At 43.4% G+C, this 18,580-nt stretch overlaps 1 protein-coding gene across 1 annotated transcript in view; it reads right to left on the bottom strand.

Moving 5' to 3' along the window:
- Positions 1 to 18,580, bottom strand: part of ankfn1a (ankyrin repeat and fibronectin type III domain containing 1a) — a gene marked incomplete at both ends in the record, with an annotated part of 215,853 nt that overhangs the window by 91,373 nt on the left and 105,900 nt on the right. The window lies entirely within an intron of this gene.

Below are 18,580 nucleotides of genomic sequence, written 5' to 3'. Positions count from 1 at the left end.
ACTTTAAAAAGTAGGTCTACCAAAAGTAAAAGCTGTCAGAAGGTCCCATTTCAAATGTATAAAAATCCTAAAATTGGGCGGTTTGCACCAACACGGATCACTGTTCTACAAGCTCCAGCTGGCACAGCCACGAGCCTAGTTTGTGGATCAACTATTTCCGGTGAGCAACACCACTCTACAATGAAATATAAATGCGTTCATGGGATTGGTTCAAAAGTCAAATAGTAACATTTCCAATGTGTCTAGTTTGATTGATTGAATGAATACTATATTAGTCAGCAATGTAAACAGTGTGGTACGGTTAGACATTAAGGCTATTAGGATAACACAAAAACGTCCTGGGGACTTGTTTCCATTGTGGTCCTTTGTATTCAATTCATCAACAGAGCATTGTATATTAACACATATATTAATACTGTACATGTCATCAACAAAAACAAACAGCTATATTATGTACAAAGGAGAAAAGATAAAAAGGAAAAACGGCAGAGATGTATGACAACTTCTTTCAATGGGACTTAAAATCGAACTCCCCATGTCGTTTTCTGAGAGTATGTTGTTGTTCCAGGTCGATTTTGAATGTGATACACATCATTTAATGGATGGTGTAAGTGCATTCCACATTGTGGTGGAAGAGTAGTAGAATGAGTTAAATAGTCTTTGAAAGAACTAACGGTTGATCCTTTTTTCCTTCTCCCTCCCTTTCTGTGGATCAAACAGCTATTCGTTGGACATCAAAGTATAAAGGGCTATTAATAGGATACGTGATATTCTTTGGTCAAAACAAAAACAGTTTTTGTTAAAAGGTTAAAGCACTATAAACACCCATTGCTATATTAGAGTGTTTGTTCAGTCTCGCCAGCTTCATAGTGAGCAGAAAATACATTTTCAGGTGGGTAGCCAATTTCAGCCAATCATTTATGAGCTTCGGTGTCATAGACAGTGATCCAGTTCAAAATGTTGTCTGCTCATTTCGTTGTGCCGTCACTTCCAACGCCATTGTTTATCCTGTAGGAGTTCTCTCTCCTGATTGGATAAAACTGGTATCCCTACAGTAAAATGAATTTGAACTAAAAAAATTAATAAAAAGACAAGGAGACCCCCTGTTACTGAACAAACACTCTATAAGCAATGATTGCTATCAAAATTTAGAGACAGGTAACACTTACTTTAACAAGAAAATAATCACAATTACAGCATTTAAATGCCTGCAGCCCCAGACAAACCCCCGCCCCCTGACACCAGTGATCTCAAAGTGGGGTCCAGGGACCCTCAGGGTGCCTTGAAGGGGTTCCAAATGAACCCCTTAGATCTGTAGACACATGGAACCAGTAAGTCTTAAGAGTGTAACCAAATGGAACCAAATGGACCCTCTACAGGTCTAGTAACTCTGAGTATGCAACAAATGGGACCAAATGGACCCTTTACAGCAGGGGTCTTCAACGTTTTCAGGCCAAGGACCCCTTAGTTGAGAGAGAGATGAAGCAGGGACCCCCACAACCTTTTCATAGATTCCATATCGTTTCATTGTTTGCCAGCACAATCATTAGGGAATTTTGGGTTCATGTCAATCATGTCAATCAATCTACAATCTCACAACGCCTCGCGCTGTGAAGCGTTGTGAGCTTGCAGATCTGCTATTTTTGGTTCTCAGAATCTGGTTAAGAATCTGGCTAAAAAGGAGATTTCCTTTTTTTCTTTCTATCACACAAAGATTTGGAGGACCCCCTGCAGTAACTCTGAGGACCCCCTAGGGGTCCCGGACCCCCTATTGAAGACCCTTGCTTTACAGGTCTAGTAACTCTGAGAGTGTAACAAATGTACGGGTCCATTTGGTTCCATGTGTTACACTCTCAGAGTTATGGGGGGTCCGTTGAAATGAAAAAAACAAACAAAAAAAAAACGCTTGAGAACCAACAGCAGCAGCATGTATGGGTACTCACTACTCACGCTGGATCCAGCCGCGGCTAAGCCTCCCCTTGGTACCTCTGTGACTGACACTATATCCTCTCTCCTCTCCTCTTTTCTCCAGTGTTCTGAAGCTCCAGGACCAGATGTGGAGAGGGGGGAGATCGCAGGCGTCTCTGACCCCCTGTAAGGTGCCTCAGTCCTGGGATGGAGTCAAGCTAAAGTGGAGTCCCTTGACTGTGGAGCGTGTACCACCACTACTACTACTACTGCTGCTGCTGCTGCTGCTGCCTGCCTGCCTGTCGCTCAGAGTACACCTGTTCACCGGCCACACGCGGAGCCACAGCATCTTGTCGAGCGCGCAGCGAGCGAGAGAGAGTGAGTGAGTGAGAGAAGAGAGAGAGAGAGCGCAGGCATGTGCGCTATGCTGCACGACCACACACACACACACACGCCGGAGAGCGACTGCAGCGCAAGGGAGCAAGCAGTAGAGCAATTTAGCGAGGGAGGGCAAGAGAGAGGGAGAGAGAGAGATAGTGAGAGAGAGAAGAGGTGCAAGAGTGAAATGTAATAGGAGAGAGAGAGAGACGCAGACACAGAGAGAAGAATTCCAAGAAAGAAATAGAGATGTTATATGAGAAAGATTTGTGTGCGTGCGTGCGTGCGTGCGTGCGTGCGTGCGTGCGTGCGTGCGTGCGTGCATGTGTGTGCGCATGCGTGCGTGTGTGCGCGTGTGGGGACAGAGAGGGAAATGAAGACCAATATTGATAGAGGGAAAGAGACAGTGGTTGATGTTGAAAAGTGTCCAAGAAAAAAACAGACAGAGGCAGAGAAAAAGATGGAAGGATGAGAAAACAAGTGGCAGAGAGAAAGAGAAAGATGGGAGGATGAAAAGATGAAGAAGAGAGAGAGAGGCAGCAGTTAATGTGTTGTGACAGAGGGGGGGGGGGATGGGAGTCAGGCACCAATGAAAGCCTGGAGATATGAAGTGCACACACATACACACACGCACGCACGCACGCACGCACGCACGCACGCACGCACGCACGCACGCACGCACACACAGATATAATACAGGATCCATCGACAGTCAGGTGGGGGGGGGGGCCATCAGGCTTTGAAGAGGAGACAAGAGAAAGGTTGAGGTATTGTGATGCACAGAGAGAGAGGGGGGGTAGGCAGAACTGGAGGCAAAAAAGAGGAGAGGAGAGGAGAGGAGAGGAGAGGAGAGGAGAGGAAAATAAAGGATGAATCAGGAGATTAAAGGTTTAATTTGTCGTTCACTCTTACAGGTGCGAGAGGTGAACTGCTGGCGCGGCGTGTTCCACAAGACTGAGCTAACAACAACAACAATACAATCTGCAAGATAAGATAATAGTGCATTTCTATCACTTCAAAAAAAGAACAAGAATTATACGGTACAAAGGTGAGCGCAACAATAAGACGATAGGGTCGAGAGCCCGGACTTTAAATTACCTTCTGAAAAAGGAACTTTAACTGCAAATAACGTTAGCAGCTCTGGGGGGAGGTGCAATAAGAGAGTGGAGATAAAGAGGAGGAGGGGGAGCTGAGTGGGGAGATGAAAGGAGAGGCGAGATTGGGAGAAGGAGAGGATGAGAGCAGAGAAGAGATGGGGAGGGGAGGAGAAGGTATTGGAGGAGAGGAGTAGTGAAGAGCTGAGAGGAGGGATGAAAGGAGAGGAAGGGAAGGGAGGAGAGGAGAATGTAGGGGAGGAGGAACAGTGGACTGAAATGTCCCCATTTATTATCAGGCTCATCAGGCTCTTGGCACACTGTTTGCGTGTGTGCGTGCGTGTCAGTAGAATACTAGTTCAGTGAGATAGTTCACATAGAGCGAGACCATTAATAGCCTGAGAACACTGAAAAAAAAAGAAAACATTAGGGATGGGCAATATAATCATTTGGCAATACTGTATAACGCGATATTTTAGTTCCCAATACTGTATCGATACTTCAGGATGTAGTATCGCGATACTTTTGGAGAAAAAAAGAATATAAATATATTTCAACCAGTAAGACTCACTAATCGGGAGATAAGATAGATAGATAGATACCTTTATTATCCCAAGGGGGAAATTCAGTTTCAGTTGTCCAGTTGTAGCACAGCAGTATACAGTTATTTACAAAGTTACAGAGAAGAAAAAAGATAGATAAGAGGAAAGAACAAGAGCAGTACAGTACCAATAAAGAGAAGGTGCATCAATAGAGGGGGCGAATAATACATAAGTATATATACATAAAGTGTCTTACAAAATGAGACCATAGCAGTCAATGCTAGTTAGAGATACTGTGTACCGCTTTGCGTGATTTTAGGGCAACATCTGTAAGAGCATGTGTCCAAAAATGTGTTTTGCAAAAATCTATCAAAATGGATTTGACTCAATTTGTCCATTGAGTTATCAATATAATGTGATTTACATGCATATTATTACCCAGGTGTTACATGGCAAGTTGTATTTTCAGCTCTACAAAAAAATCGCAATATGTATCACATTGCAATGTATTGTGATACAATCGTATCGTGACCCAAGTATCGTGATATGTATCGCATCATGAGGATCTTGTCAATACCCACCCAAAACACGGATAAAACCTGCAGCCTTCATAATCATCACAAAATGATTTTTCAGCTTCACATTCAAACATAATTATTATAAAATCTGATTCTGACTCTTTATCAAGGGTTGTGTGTAGCATGGTTATTTGTTGTACGCGAAAGCATCTACAGTATAGAGCTTAAAGCAGGGGTCTTCAACAAATTTCAGACTAAGGATGAAGCAGGGACCTCCGCTACTGTGTGATTAAACTTCTTCATAGATGTAATAGATCCAGTAGCTTCTCAGACTTACAGTATTTGACATCAGTATTGGATTCATGTCCATGTGTATTTTCAGACATTTTAACAACTTAAACCCTCAATACTTAGTAAACTTGACTTTTGGTTCTGTACTTTTCCCCACCCTACATCAAACCTCTTTGCCAAAACTAGTCGATCTGCAAGCTCATAATGTAGATCTGCTATTTTGGCTAAAGTTCTCCTCAAAGGGATACTAGGGTTCAAGTGATTAAAGGGGAATTCTGTGCTTTTCTTAAGCTAATCTGACGTTATTCCATCCATTAACAAGTGGTTGAGGCATAAAAAAAATGTCAATTTCTACCGTTAACTAGCCGCTGACATAGGGGTCCCGGACCCCCTGTTGAAGACCTCTGGCTTAAAGGACGACTTCACCGATGTTCAACCAATCTTCATATAATTGGTCCTCTCTAATGCTCATGATAATATGGTAAAATACATTAAAAAAAAATCTACTCTGTCTCTTGGCTGTGGACAATTCAGAAACACGCCCACCAGTGACCTTATTTAGGTTTTCCCCCTCCAATTTATATATTTTGTATTAACATAGCATGCTAACATTCCCTGGAATAGAACGCCTGCAGTTTCTATTACAGTGGCTTGGATTCCCCCATCTACAGTGTCACTGGTAGGCCGGTTTCTGAACAGTCCACAGCATAGACATAGAAAGGTAGACGCCTCCTTCGGCTAGGGGGCGTATGCATTTAGCAACTAAGGGAATCTTCATCACTTCCGTCTTCATTGCTTCCGCGTGCGTCACACATAGGGAAGTTGACAGGCCAATCAGAGGCAGGTGGGGGCGGGTCTTTACGTACGCAGCCTGTGAGAAGAGCTGAGCCGATCAACATCGGAACTGGCTCTGTTGAATTGAATTGTGGTCCTTGGATAAGTCCCGGAAAAGTCGCGCTGTGATTGGCCAGTAGTCACTTTGACTGACAGCGTTCCCTTAGTTTTTCCAGGAAGTCCGGACAAGAACTTTTGCACATAGCTCCAATTAACTGTAGAGGCGAACGAGGCATCTAGCTCTTTATATCTGTGGTCCACAGCCCCCCTCTGAGAGAAAGACTGATTGATTGATTGATTGAAGACTTTATTAGAAGTTTGCATAGGAAAAGGTACAGTTTCATGACGGTACAGTTCACTGGTACAAGGTCTACTAAAAGGAGATCCATGAAAAGACTAAGCTTATTTCCACTGGAAACCATTGAAGTATCTCATATAACATTGAATGACAGACAGATAGAACACAGTACTATGCAGTAGATATGTAAAGAAAAACAAAACAAAGACAGTAATTCTTAAACAAACAGTATATACAAAGAAGGGGCAGGGGAGGGTAGGGTTGGGGCTAGGTTCATTATTACCAGTTGCGAACGGCTGCTGCCTGTAAGTGGCTTTTCAGGGCAATTTTAAAGGATGCAAGTGATCCACACTCCTTTATGGCCTTCGGTAAGGCTTTCCACATTTTGGTGGTATAGCAGAAAAAAGAGTTTGACCCTTTGTTGGTTTTGACTCTGGGTTGAAAGTGATCTGTGGCACTGCCTCTGGTGTTGTAATTATGGACATCCTTAATGTTTATAAAGTATTTTGACAGGTACTTGGGTATCATAGTGGTGTAGTGTATCTTGTACACCAGGCCCATTGCAAGCTGCTGTACTCTGTCATCTACTCTGAGCCACCCCACTCTTAATTGGTGAGTAGCGGTGAGGTGAGTCTGATAGGGAAGGCTAAGCAGGACCCTAATTAGTTTATTTTGGGCTGTTTGGAGTTTAGTTTTCAGGGCTTGTGGGGCGTCACGATACCATACGTGGACTCCGTAGTCAAAGAGGGGCTGGATTATTGCACCAGCTATGGTCTTCAGTGTGTTAAAATTGACCATCGGGGCTATCCTCTGTAGGAAACGAGTTCGTTGGTTGATTTTATTTATTACTTTAGAAGTCATCTTTTCACTGGAAAGATTAGCTTCCAGGATACATCCTAAGTAAGAGATTTCGTTTTTTCGTGTTATGACCTTGTCACCCACTTTGATTGTGAAGTTATCGACCTTTTTGAGGTTATGATTTGTTCCAAAGAGGATGGACTCCGTTTTTCCCAGGTGAATTGATAATTTGTTGTCGTTAAGCCATGTGCAGATCTTACTTAGTTCAGAGTTAAGTGTCTTCTCAACCTGCAAGTGGTCCTTGCCCGAGACTAGGAGAGCCGAGTCATCCGCGAACAGGAACAGGTTGCAGTCACAAGCAGATGCCATGTCGTTCACGTATTAGGAACAACAGAGGCCCCAGTATGCTACCTTGAGGAACACCACAGCTTACTGGGAGGGGGGGGGACATGGTACCGTTAATCTCCACCACCTGTTCCCTCCCCACCAGGTAAGATTGCATCCAACTCACTGCTGCGCTGTCAAGACCGATGGCTTTTAGTTTCTCAATCAGAATAGAATGATTTACGGTATCAAATGCCTTCTGGAGGTCCATCATGACCATGCCGCTATATTTGCCGTCATCCGCTTCGCGTTTGATTTGGTCAGTCAAATAGAGAAGGCATGTGTCGGTGGAATGAGATTTTCTGAATCCAGATTGGAACTCGTAAATCAGATTATTCTCATCGAGATATCTTGCAATCTGTTCGTAGACTATTTTCTCCATGACTTTGGATATGGAGCTGAGAATGGAAACGGGACGGTAGTTTCCAGGGTCTAGTTTGCTACCTTTTTTTACGGTGTAGACAAAAAGGTTTACACGCTATAATGAGCATTAACTCACCAAGGACCAATTATATGAAGATGGGTTGAAAAATAGTGAGGTTGTCCTTTAAGCCTTTAATTCGTATTGATTATTCCATGCACCGCTTGTTAGTGCGTTCAATTCATGAAAGCCCACTCAGGTTTAACACTGACCCAGAAAGGCAGCAGGATCAATCTCATCATAACACAACACATCCTGTAGTGCACATTAATGTAAAACACTTCACAATAACAAACCCATAAATGAAAAGCACATCAGTTTGTGCTTTGAAAAATAGTTGCGACCGCCAGGTCGCACTTACTATCAAAACCTCCACAAACTGTGAGTCAGCCAGTCAGTCTGTCCGTCTGTCTGTCACACGTCACACGTCACACTATTGCCCTGCTCATATCTCCGCAACCGTTGCCCCGATCCATGCCAAATTTTGCACACACACTCCTTGCCTGCCAAACTACAACCTCCAAGGACCCCCGGAGCTCCAGGGACCCCCAGGTCCCTGGGGGACCCCCAGATGTAAAAAATGACCAAATGTGCAAAAATGACCAAATGACCACCCCAACGGGGCTGATCCCGGGGAATTCCCGGGGACCACCGACTCCTGGTGCTCCAGAACGGATGCCAAAGTGGTGGCGCCCCCAGTGGAGGACCCCCTCCACTGCAGCTCACATAAAATGCCGTAACTCGGGCTAGGAGCGTCCGGGAGAGCCGGGGCCGGTACCTATTCGTCCGCCAAGGCAACGCGGAGACCCCACCCCTCATTTCTCACATGGCCCTCTTCTAGCGCCACCATGAGGCCGATTCTTGCAAAACACATTTTTGGACACTGCTCCTACAGATTTTGCCCTAAAATCACACTAATCGGTACACACTATGTCTACACTCATGTCATCAACATGGATCTGTCCCATATAGCGCCACCATCAGGCCGATTTTTTCAAACACATTTTTGGACACTGCTCCTACAGATTTTGCCCTAAAATCACGCAAATCGGTACACAGTATGTCTACACTCATCTCATCAATATGGATGTCCCATATAGCGCCACCATCAGGCAGATTTTTTGAACCACATTTTTGGACACTGCTCCTACACATTTTGCCCTAAAATCACGCTGCGACCTGACGGTCGCTTATCTCCCGATTAGGGAGTCTTACTGGTAAATAGACAAAAATGAAAAAGGGGATGCCTAAACAAGAATAACTATAAGTGCTACTGACTTCAATAGTATTTAAGGCCAGAGCTCCAGAGCATTGTGCCCCTAACTTCCCCCTCTCATCTCAGAGACCGGAATGACTAACTCAACCAAAAATCAACAGTTTGTCATTTTGTCAAAAGCCTTATACTGTAGGTAGGGCTGTCACAATTATTAGCTTGTAGATCGGCTATTTCCACTATCAATGTTCTTTTTTAAGTATAAAGTTGTCAAATATGTCAGTAATTTATTTGTATATTTGGGTTATGTGTCATATCTACCATGTGCAACTTCAAAGCCTAAAAGCCAGAAATGTAATTGTCAACGACAAAAACACAATTAAATCGTTAATCACAATTATTTGAGTGACAATTAATCGTCATGTAAAATGTCATAATCGTGACAGCCCTAACTGTAGGCTCTATGCACAGCAGCCATATTGAAAAGATATTGGGTCTCAATTCTTCCTCGACAGGTGTTCTAGTTCTCGATGATGCTAATTAAGGTTGTGTTCTATTCTAGTCAAACAGTGATATTTGTATGTTGGCTCACTGGAAACACTCTTGGGACCGGTGTAAGTTTCATCTACTAAAACTATGATAAATAATTTACCTTTTTACATTAAAAACTAAGCTATGATGACTAAGACTAACAATAAATATATTGATAAGTTAAAGTTAAACTAGACGAGATCCTTGAAGAGATCCAATAGGCTACTCAACTTCAGACGGCTCAGGGGCCACTCAGCAAAATACCAAAAGTCCAAAGGGCCGCAAGCTAAAAATGACGGTCCCATTTTGGACATTTACAATGATTTTGTAACACACTTCATGACAAGTCTAATAATAAAGGAAACGCACAGAAAACAGACACATTTCCATTTATACAAGCCAGGCCAAACCTCATTGAACCAAAAGATTGTCATGGATGGAATGATGAAATGATCAAATTTTATCAAATTAGGCTTTATTCACAAAATGTGAAGTGAATGGGGTTTCTCATGCCAATAACGCTCCTTTTCATTAATAGGACGGATTTAAAATAAATAGACTTTTATACTTATTCAATCACTCAAACCCCAGCATCCCTATTCTTGGGGGACATTCACCAAAAATAGCCGATCTACAAGCTCACCACAAGATGCATTGTGAGCTTGTAGATCGGCTATTTTTGGTGAAGAGAGTTGTTGTATGGAAAAATAACTCAAGTACAGTTCAACTCAGCCTCAGATGCACTGTACTTGTTAAACAGTTTGATGCTTTGATCTTTGTAAAACACAACTGCTCGTTGGAGGAGATTAGTGGGTACAATAACCATAGTTCCCTGGCTGCTGCGATCTGTTGGAATGCGTGCACTGTATGTCGGTGCTGACTGATGGAGTCGCGGAGGCAGAGACAAGCACAGACAAGGGCTACGTCTTCTTCACTAGCCTGAAACATGACGGTCGTGCGATATGAACGTCGATCGCGACTCTTGGCGTTCATATCGCACGGCCGTCATGCGTCTCCACTCCAGTGAGCCCGACTGTGGTTGTCTGCTGCAAAATCTCCGCAGATGTGTCTGTCTGACCGTCTCGTTGTACTATTAGCTCTAGTGTAGCCGCCAGCATCTCCGCACTGCTGTGTTCTGTGCATTGACTGCATTCGCTTCCTGACTCGTATCCCTACCTACGGAGTGCACCGAGGCTCAAACATCACCGCGTTTTGCGTTACGCGTTAACTTTGACAGGCTTAGAAATTTTATATTTTTATTGGCATGATCATGGCGGGCCGCACAGACATGCGGAAAGGGCCGCATGCGGCCCGCGGGCCGCGGGTTGAGTAGCGATAGGACTAAGAAAAGTCATTTTATGTTCGGTTGTGCTTGGCTGTTGTGCTCTGAAAATCGCGCTGCGGCGCTTTGTGAGCTTGTAGATCCTGATCTTGTAGAGAGCTATTTTCAGCATGCATACCAAGTCAGCCAATACGACACCATCAAGGCCTGCCAAAATCGAGATATTTAGTCGACTGAAACTAGACTGAAACCTTTCAAAGGACCAAAATATAAAAAGTAATATAAAAGTATTGAAAAGACTATGACTAAAACTAAATCAAAACTTGCTGTCAAAATTAACACAGCCTGGGACAAAATATATTCAGGTGGAGCGGTCTGCGGTCTGATACATACTGATTAGGTGGTCCTTGACATGAGGAAGTTTGAGAACCACTGCTTCTCACTTAAAGGGCCAGTTCACCTCTGGGACAACCAAGTCTTATTTTATTGTTGTTTGGGACGCGATCAACACAATCCTGAGTTATTTTTTGTGTTCAATCTGTGTTTTGAGATATTTTGGTATTTCAGCATGAATGATGATGCATTTTGCATCATATGAGTCATCATGCTGCATCATATGATGCAAAATGCATCATCATTCATGCTGAAATACTAAAATATCTCAAAACACAGATTGAACACAAAAGATTACTCAGGATTGTGTTGATCGTGTCCAAACAACAATAAAATAAGATCTGGTTGCCCCAGAGGTGAACTGGCCCTTTAACTTCAAGAAATTACATCAGTAATGCGGCAAGCGTATTATTCACTGGTGCATCTCCGACAGACCGTTCTCCTTGAGGTACAGTAGCCTCTCCATAACTTGACAGGAGGTTTTAAAAAGAAGCAGAAAAGGCATCTCTTGATGACCAATTAGCCAGTTAGTCTTCCACTAAAAAGCGGGCAGTTCTGAGAACCGCTTTTCCTCCTGGAGCTGTTGCAACTTCAATAGCTTTTCAGCGTCACATTCTCTTTCCTCCTTTCTTGTCAAGGCCGTTGTATGAGAAACACCACGTGTTAATAAGCTGATTATGTAACGTGGACTTAGTGAACCCCACAGCTCTGTTAGACGTTAACTCATTCACAAGAATATTTAACCAAATTACAAACCACTGTCAGCTATTTTTCATTTTCTTGCTTATAGACCAGTAAGACTCCCTAATCGGGAGATAAGCGACCGTCAGGTCGCAGCGTGATTTTAGGCGAAAATGTGTAGGAGCAGTGTCCAAAAATGTGTTTGAAAAAATCGGCCTGATGGTGGCGCTATATGGGACAGATCCATGTTGAAGAGATGAGTGTAGACATACTGTGTAGCGATTTGCGTGATTTTAGGGCAAAATCTGTAGGAGTAGTGTCCAAAAATGTGTTTTAAAAAATCGTAAAAAACTTGGAGATATGAGGTTTCGGCCGGACAGTGACGATATTCTCTCTAATTCAAGTTGTCCCTGTTGAGCACCGATGAGCCCTTTTACTGTGCCTTCAACTGCCTGAAGCGAGCTGGACTTCTCGTTGCATCAATAAGACAATAAGACACCCTCAAACAATTATTAATGAAAGTATAGAGGCGGATTACACTCATACAAACTGTATAGTGTATAGTCTAAGTAAACATTAGTGGAGGGGGATGGGGGCTCGTAGCTTTGTAGGGAGAGGGAGAGGTAGGGAGAGAGAGAGAGACAGAGAGACAGAGAAAGAGAGCGCGGGAGTGAGTGAGCACGCACTGAAGACTGAAGACATCGCTTCCAGACGCCCGCGCGGCGTATTCACGCTGCTGATTATATTACTAATATTACTGTAAATGTGTGGGGGAGTGTCCCCGCATTGTAAGTGCTGCATCTGCAGCAAAGAATCAATTAGATTATGCACAATCCCTGCGAATCCCGGTGCTGAAATTTCAGCCCCTGCTGTGAGATGTGGGAGGTCGTCCGATCCAATTCAATCCCCTTACAGCATGATGTGTGCACACCAGAATCCTAAGTGAGAGGAGGCTTTTTCTGAGACTATTTGGATTTATTCTTGTTTTAATAAGAAATCTGGTATTGACATTTTGTTATGGGCAAAGTAATTTAATTTATGAGAACATCGTGCCCGTTCGATAAACAATAAACGTACAGATCTTTATCACCTTGTATTTTTATATTGGTGTCATCCAGTTGGAATATAATTAGCGTGTGTGTGTGTGTGTGTGTGTGTGTGTGTGTCTGTGTGTGTGTGTGTGTGCGTGCGTGCGTGCGTGCGTGCGTGCGTGCGTGCGTGCGTGCGTGCGCCCAAGTGTGCGTGTGCGTTTAATATCTCACTACGGTACAATTATGAGTCACCCAAGCTTGTAGGTCGGCTATTTTTGGTGAAGAGATTTGGCGTAAAGGGGAAAGGGAGCAGACATTGGGGGATGCCAGTCAACTATAGGGTTTAACTGGTTATAATAGAGTACCGACGTCCTGACACCACTCTTTCATCCCCTGGGTCAGAGAAGTTTTTCTCTATGGAGAATAACATGGGGTGAGACGATGTTAGAATCGTCTCATTGTGTCCAAAACCGTTTGTTTTGTATTTATCATTTTTAAAATGATTTAAACTAGTGAAAACAGCTGATCTACAAGCACACATTGTGTTGTAGATCAGCTGTTTTCACTACTTTTGTGCGACGCCTTTGTGTGATGAAGAACAGAAACTTTGCGAGAAAATCTACAAATTTGAAACTTGGAGATACGAGGTTTCTGCCCGACAGTGACGATATATAATAAATTACTAAATTAGCTGCAATATACAAAAAGTCTATGGGAATTCAGAATGGGGGGGGGGGGAGAAAAAGCAACCTAGGTAGGATGTGTAAATGATGTCAGACTTTGGTGCTCTATTGATTCATGTTGGACTTTACTGGCACAGAATAACGTCCTGGCACGAACCGGAGTTCCACCTCAGTGTTTGGCAGAGAGGAGTGATTACATTCCCCTTCAGAGGGACACAAACAATGTCCTTTAACTTGTTTGTCATACGGCAACAATGTTTATATCTCCCACTGTGTTAACCCATTAAGACCCAAGGCTCATTCTACAAATGCCTTCTAAATCAGTAGTTCTCAAACGTTTTCATGCCAAGGACCCCCCGAAATAATACAGTATGTATACTATGTGGCCGCGGACCACCATCTGAAAATGCTTTGTGCCAGGGACCCCCAGAAGAGAAGACAGTTTAAAGATTTTTTACAAGCTCGCAGTGCAGCACACAGTGTATCTTTGCTATTTTTTGAATAGCCTATGCTAAAACCTAACATCACACGTATGTTTTTCCGGTTTTACTGAGTTAATTGGATTTCGAACGTCCAATTAACCTTCATCTTTTGATAATTTTCCTAAGCCCCCTAGGGGATTAATGTAGTTTTATCTTTGGCAGACCGGTTGCATACTATATACCACCCACCTGATACGGCACTTGTGTACAATAATAAATAATTAAACGCACCTGACTCTTTCCAAGTAGTATAATTACCGTGTTCATATGCATGCATTGTTATGTTTGTGTCTAGCACTTTATGTAATGCATTGCAACAGCTGCTTTGAACAACACCATTTAGCACCTCAAACCCACAGCTTTGACCTGTTTTTACTAAATGATCAGTTTCGAACGGTCAGGTCAAACCCGTCTCTCGTCGTGATGGCTGGTTTGTGAAATACGAAATCACACTGAATGACAGCCATGATGGAACATTACACCTCCTACACATCAACCACACCAACACTGGCGTCCTGTACAATGTCGACACCACACCAGCAACAACAGATATACATTTACAGAAAGAGTGGTGGAGGCAGAGGAAGACACCATCAGCTTGCTGTCAGTAGACAGAAAAAAAAAAGAATGGGACCAAGTATAGACCAATGGGGGACCCTGGTCAACTAAACCTACTAGACCTACTCTATATAAGCTTTAAGTCAGGGGTCTTCAACATTTTAGGACAAGGACCACCTAGCTGTGAGAGAGATGAAGTAGAGACCCACCACCACTAATAATTTACATCTTCTTTTCCTTTCGGCTGTTCTCTTCAGGTGCATCTCACCCTGTTCTCTGCCTCTTCTTCCTTCACACCAACTAACTGTATGTGTGTCAGCTTTCACTACATCCATAAATCTCTTCGGTCTTCCTCTAGGCCTCCTGCCTGGCAGTTCAAACCTCCGCATTCTTCTACGTATATACTCACTATACCTCCTCTGTACAAACCATTGATATAATACATCATCAGCTTCTGCAGTTCATTGTAATGGACGTGCGGGAAAAACTGAGTGATCGCTGCCAGTCAAAGTGACTACTGGCCAATCACAGCGCATCTTTTCCGGGACTTTACTGACGTATGTGTGACGCACGCGGAAGCGATGCAGACTCCCTCGGTTCCGCGACGCATATGCCCCAGACAGAGCCGATGGAAGGACCCTGGTCTAGACCCCTAGACTACCCTTCTATATGTCTATGGTCCAAAACATCTCAGTCTGGCCTCTCTGGCTTTATCTCCAAAACACCTAACATGCGCTGTCCCTCTGGTGTTCAAATTGTATACATTATGTTGCAGATTAAACTTTTTCATTTCATTACACATCATCTTTTCAGACATTTAACCCACTTAAACCATCACTACTTAGTAATTTTGTGCTCTGAGCTTCGTCTGCTCTAGTCTGTCTACCCAAGACAATATTGCTCTCACATTCCAAAACAACGGCAACAATTAATCTCTGGGCCCGGGGCTCTCTCTTCCTCCCTGCGAGATGCTGCATGCGGCAACCGGTGCAAGCTAGTGTGCTCATTGGCCCACGCTCCGGGGAACACACTGTTTCCATGGCGCCCATTGAGAACCAACAGGTGATGGGGGAGGGACGGGGTTTGTGGGGGGTTTGTGGGGGGTTTGTGGGCAGTGGTGGGGTGGGGTGGGGGGCAGGGAACAGATAGAGGTTCTCGTATACAGTAAGCCCCCCCTAGGGATTCCTACCTCACCGACACAACAACTATTCTGTCATCTTTCCCATGGAAAGAACTAGCATATCGTCGTTGTCGGGTGGAAACCTTGTATCTCCAAGTTTCAAATCTGTACGTTATTTCGCAAAGTAAAGCCCTGCTTCATCGTACAAGGCCGTCGCACAAAAGTAGTGGAAACAGCAGATCTACAAGCACACAACGCCTCATGGTGCGAGGTGTTGTGTGCTTGTAGATCGGCTGTTTTCACTAGTTGAAAACATTTTTAAAATGAAAAATGCAAAACAAATGGTTTTGGACATACAAGGTTTTCACCCGACAACGACGATATTATAAGTGTGTGTGTGTGTGTGTGTGTGTGTGTGTGTGTGTGTGTGTGTGTGTGCGCGCGTACACATATATACTATTGCAAATCAAATAAATCAACAGATAGAGATATAGAGAGAGAGAGAAAGAGGGAGGGTACAGGCACTAGGCAGAATGAAAGAAATAATTACTAGTAGCTAGCGGCTGGGGTTGGTTGGCGGTACGTTTTGTGGATAATTAGGTGAGGCATTAAATTATGACCGTGTGAAGGTGTAGCGTATATAAAACCGGTTTAATTAGAGAGCACTCGTGCAACGTCCAGAGAGTGGGAGGTGCTGTGCTGGCTATAGCAGAAAGATAGAAAAGTAAAAAAAAAGCATAAGCAAGAGAGTCTCAGATCTTTTTTTTTATTTCAAGTTTTATATGCATGCCATGACACCAAGGGACCTTGATTTGTTGCTTTTGTTAAAGGCATACAAGGTAGAATCGCAGATCTGTGTGTGTACACACAAGGGAGTGTGTATGACAGCTATCTAAGTGATTGCTGCCTTTGACTCATTCATTGATTAGAGAGAGCACTAACAAGCATTTTCTTTGATTGAGTATTTTATTAAACAAAAATGAAGAACAGCACAAGTATAGTCAATACAATAAAAAATGTAGTACAGTACAAGTACAGTTAAACACCCTGCCTAAAAGGAGCATCCCAAATAAGACCTTTTACAGTCTTTTTAACGTCGATGTCCTTGGTATTCAATTCATGGACATAACAATTAGCAAGCAAAAAAAATAAAACATTCAAAAATCATCACATTGAAGAGCAGCATGAAGAGTTTGACACTATTAGGGTCCATTTGTTTCCTCATATATAAATCATTTAACTCAGGACCCCCTGGAAACCCCTCAAGGACCACTGGGGGGTCCCTGGACTGCACGTTGACAACCAGCGGCATTAAAATAATCATTAAACCTTCTACTCTGCTGCCTTTTATTGAGAATGTTGTTATCATTCTTCCGTGCTGTAATTTCACTCTCATTTTGTCCTTTTATGTTCTGTTTTGTATTAGAGAGATAGTGTTTAATTTCTTCTTTTCTTCAGTTTTACTGAATTAATTTCCTTTCCTTTGCTTAATCTTTGCATGTGAAACACTTTGAATTGCCTTGTTGTTGTAATTTGCAATACACATAAACGTGATACACATTTATTTCTTCCACTTCCACTATTTCATTACTTACGTTTTGCAAAAAATGTGCTTCATCAGGTTTTTATGTAAATTAGTTTGTTGGTTTTCAAAGGTGCTGCGCTGGCAACATGGCATCTGACCCCACAGTCCTAATAATTGACAATTGAAAGTGTGTGTGTGAGAGAGCGAGAGAGAGAATAGAAGAGGAAGAGAAAGGGAGAGAGATAACTATAGTGAGATGAATACTGTACAGAGATAAACAGTCACAACAACTCACAAACGCAGACCAAAGGGCTTTGAAGGTGTGATACATGCTTGGGAATTGTGGGTGTGGGTGTGGGTGTGTGTGTGTGCGCGCGCGCTATGCTTACAACAGGCATGTACACACATTGCGAGAGGAGAGGAGAGGAGAGGAGAGGAGAGGAGAGGAGAGGAGAGGAGTCTCTCCCACGCTCAGGAGCAGCATCATTGTCAGCCTGACACCTCTGAGATGCTCTACAGAACAACAGGTTTTAAACAACATCTCAGAGAAGTGAACTTATTAAAACGGAAACAGATACAGGACGGGTATGACAGGAGGAGAGAGAGAAAAAGGAGACAAACTGAGATAGGGACAGAGAGAGAGAGAGAGAGGTACACAGAGAAATACAGAGACAGATTTGTCTGAAACAGGCACCTTCAGCACTACCTCATGACATGAAGTCATACATATGTAAAGTCACAATTACATTTCCAAACGTCATGTTAACCCCCCAACCTCACCCCCAACCCCCACACACAGTAGCACACACAGTAGCGCACACACACACACACACACACACACACACACACACACACACACACACACACACACACACACACACACACACACACACACACACACACACACACACACATACTGTACTACTCATGTATTACGCAATTTTCCATCGGAAGATGAGATGAGAGAACAGCGATTAAAACGTGACAATTTGCCATTGTGTGTGTGTGTGTGTGTGTGTGTGTGTGTGTGTGTGTGTGTGTGTGTGTGTGTCTGTGTGTGCGTTTTGTGTGTGTGTGTGTGCATGAGTAATCACTCCCTGTGATTCTCTCCGGTCGTCTGAAGAGAGAACATGCACGCTTTGGACACAGCTCAGAGCGAACAGAACGACACGTCCCCTCACAGATAATACTAAACATCAATTATTAGACACCAGGAAGGGCGTCACTTCAATCACTTTCTCTCTCACGCACACACATGCACGAACGCAAGCATGTGTGTGTGTGTGTGTGTGTGTGTGTGTGTGTGTGTGTGTGTCATTATGTTATTCACACACAAAGAAGAAAAGGCTGACTCAAGAGACAGCAAGAGAACAATCTGTTGTTCACTGATTGACCGTTGACATCAAAATGTGTGACGTGTGCTTTGTCACCATGTCACACACATACATACACCGAAAGGAACGATGACATGTGCGATGACAAACTCAATTGGCCCGTGTTTGTGGGGAGGGTGATAACTGTCACTGCACCTGATGGCGGGGAGTGGCGGGATGAGTAGGATGGGTAGTAGTCTCTATGTGAGTTGTCTCTACGACAATGGTTCTCAAACCTTTTC

This window comes from Nannobrachium achirus (assembly GCF_963921795.1).
Source record: "Nannobrachium achirus genome assembly, chromosome: 18".
NCBI lineage: Eukaryota > Metazoa > Chordata > Actinopteri > Myctophiformes > Myctophidae > Nannobrachium > Nannobrachium achirus.
This window is presented reverse-complemented; position numbering and strand designations above follow the sequence as displayed.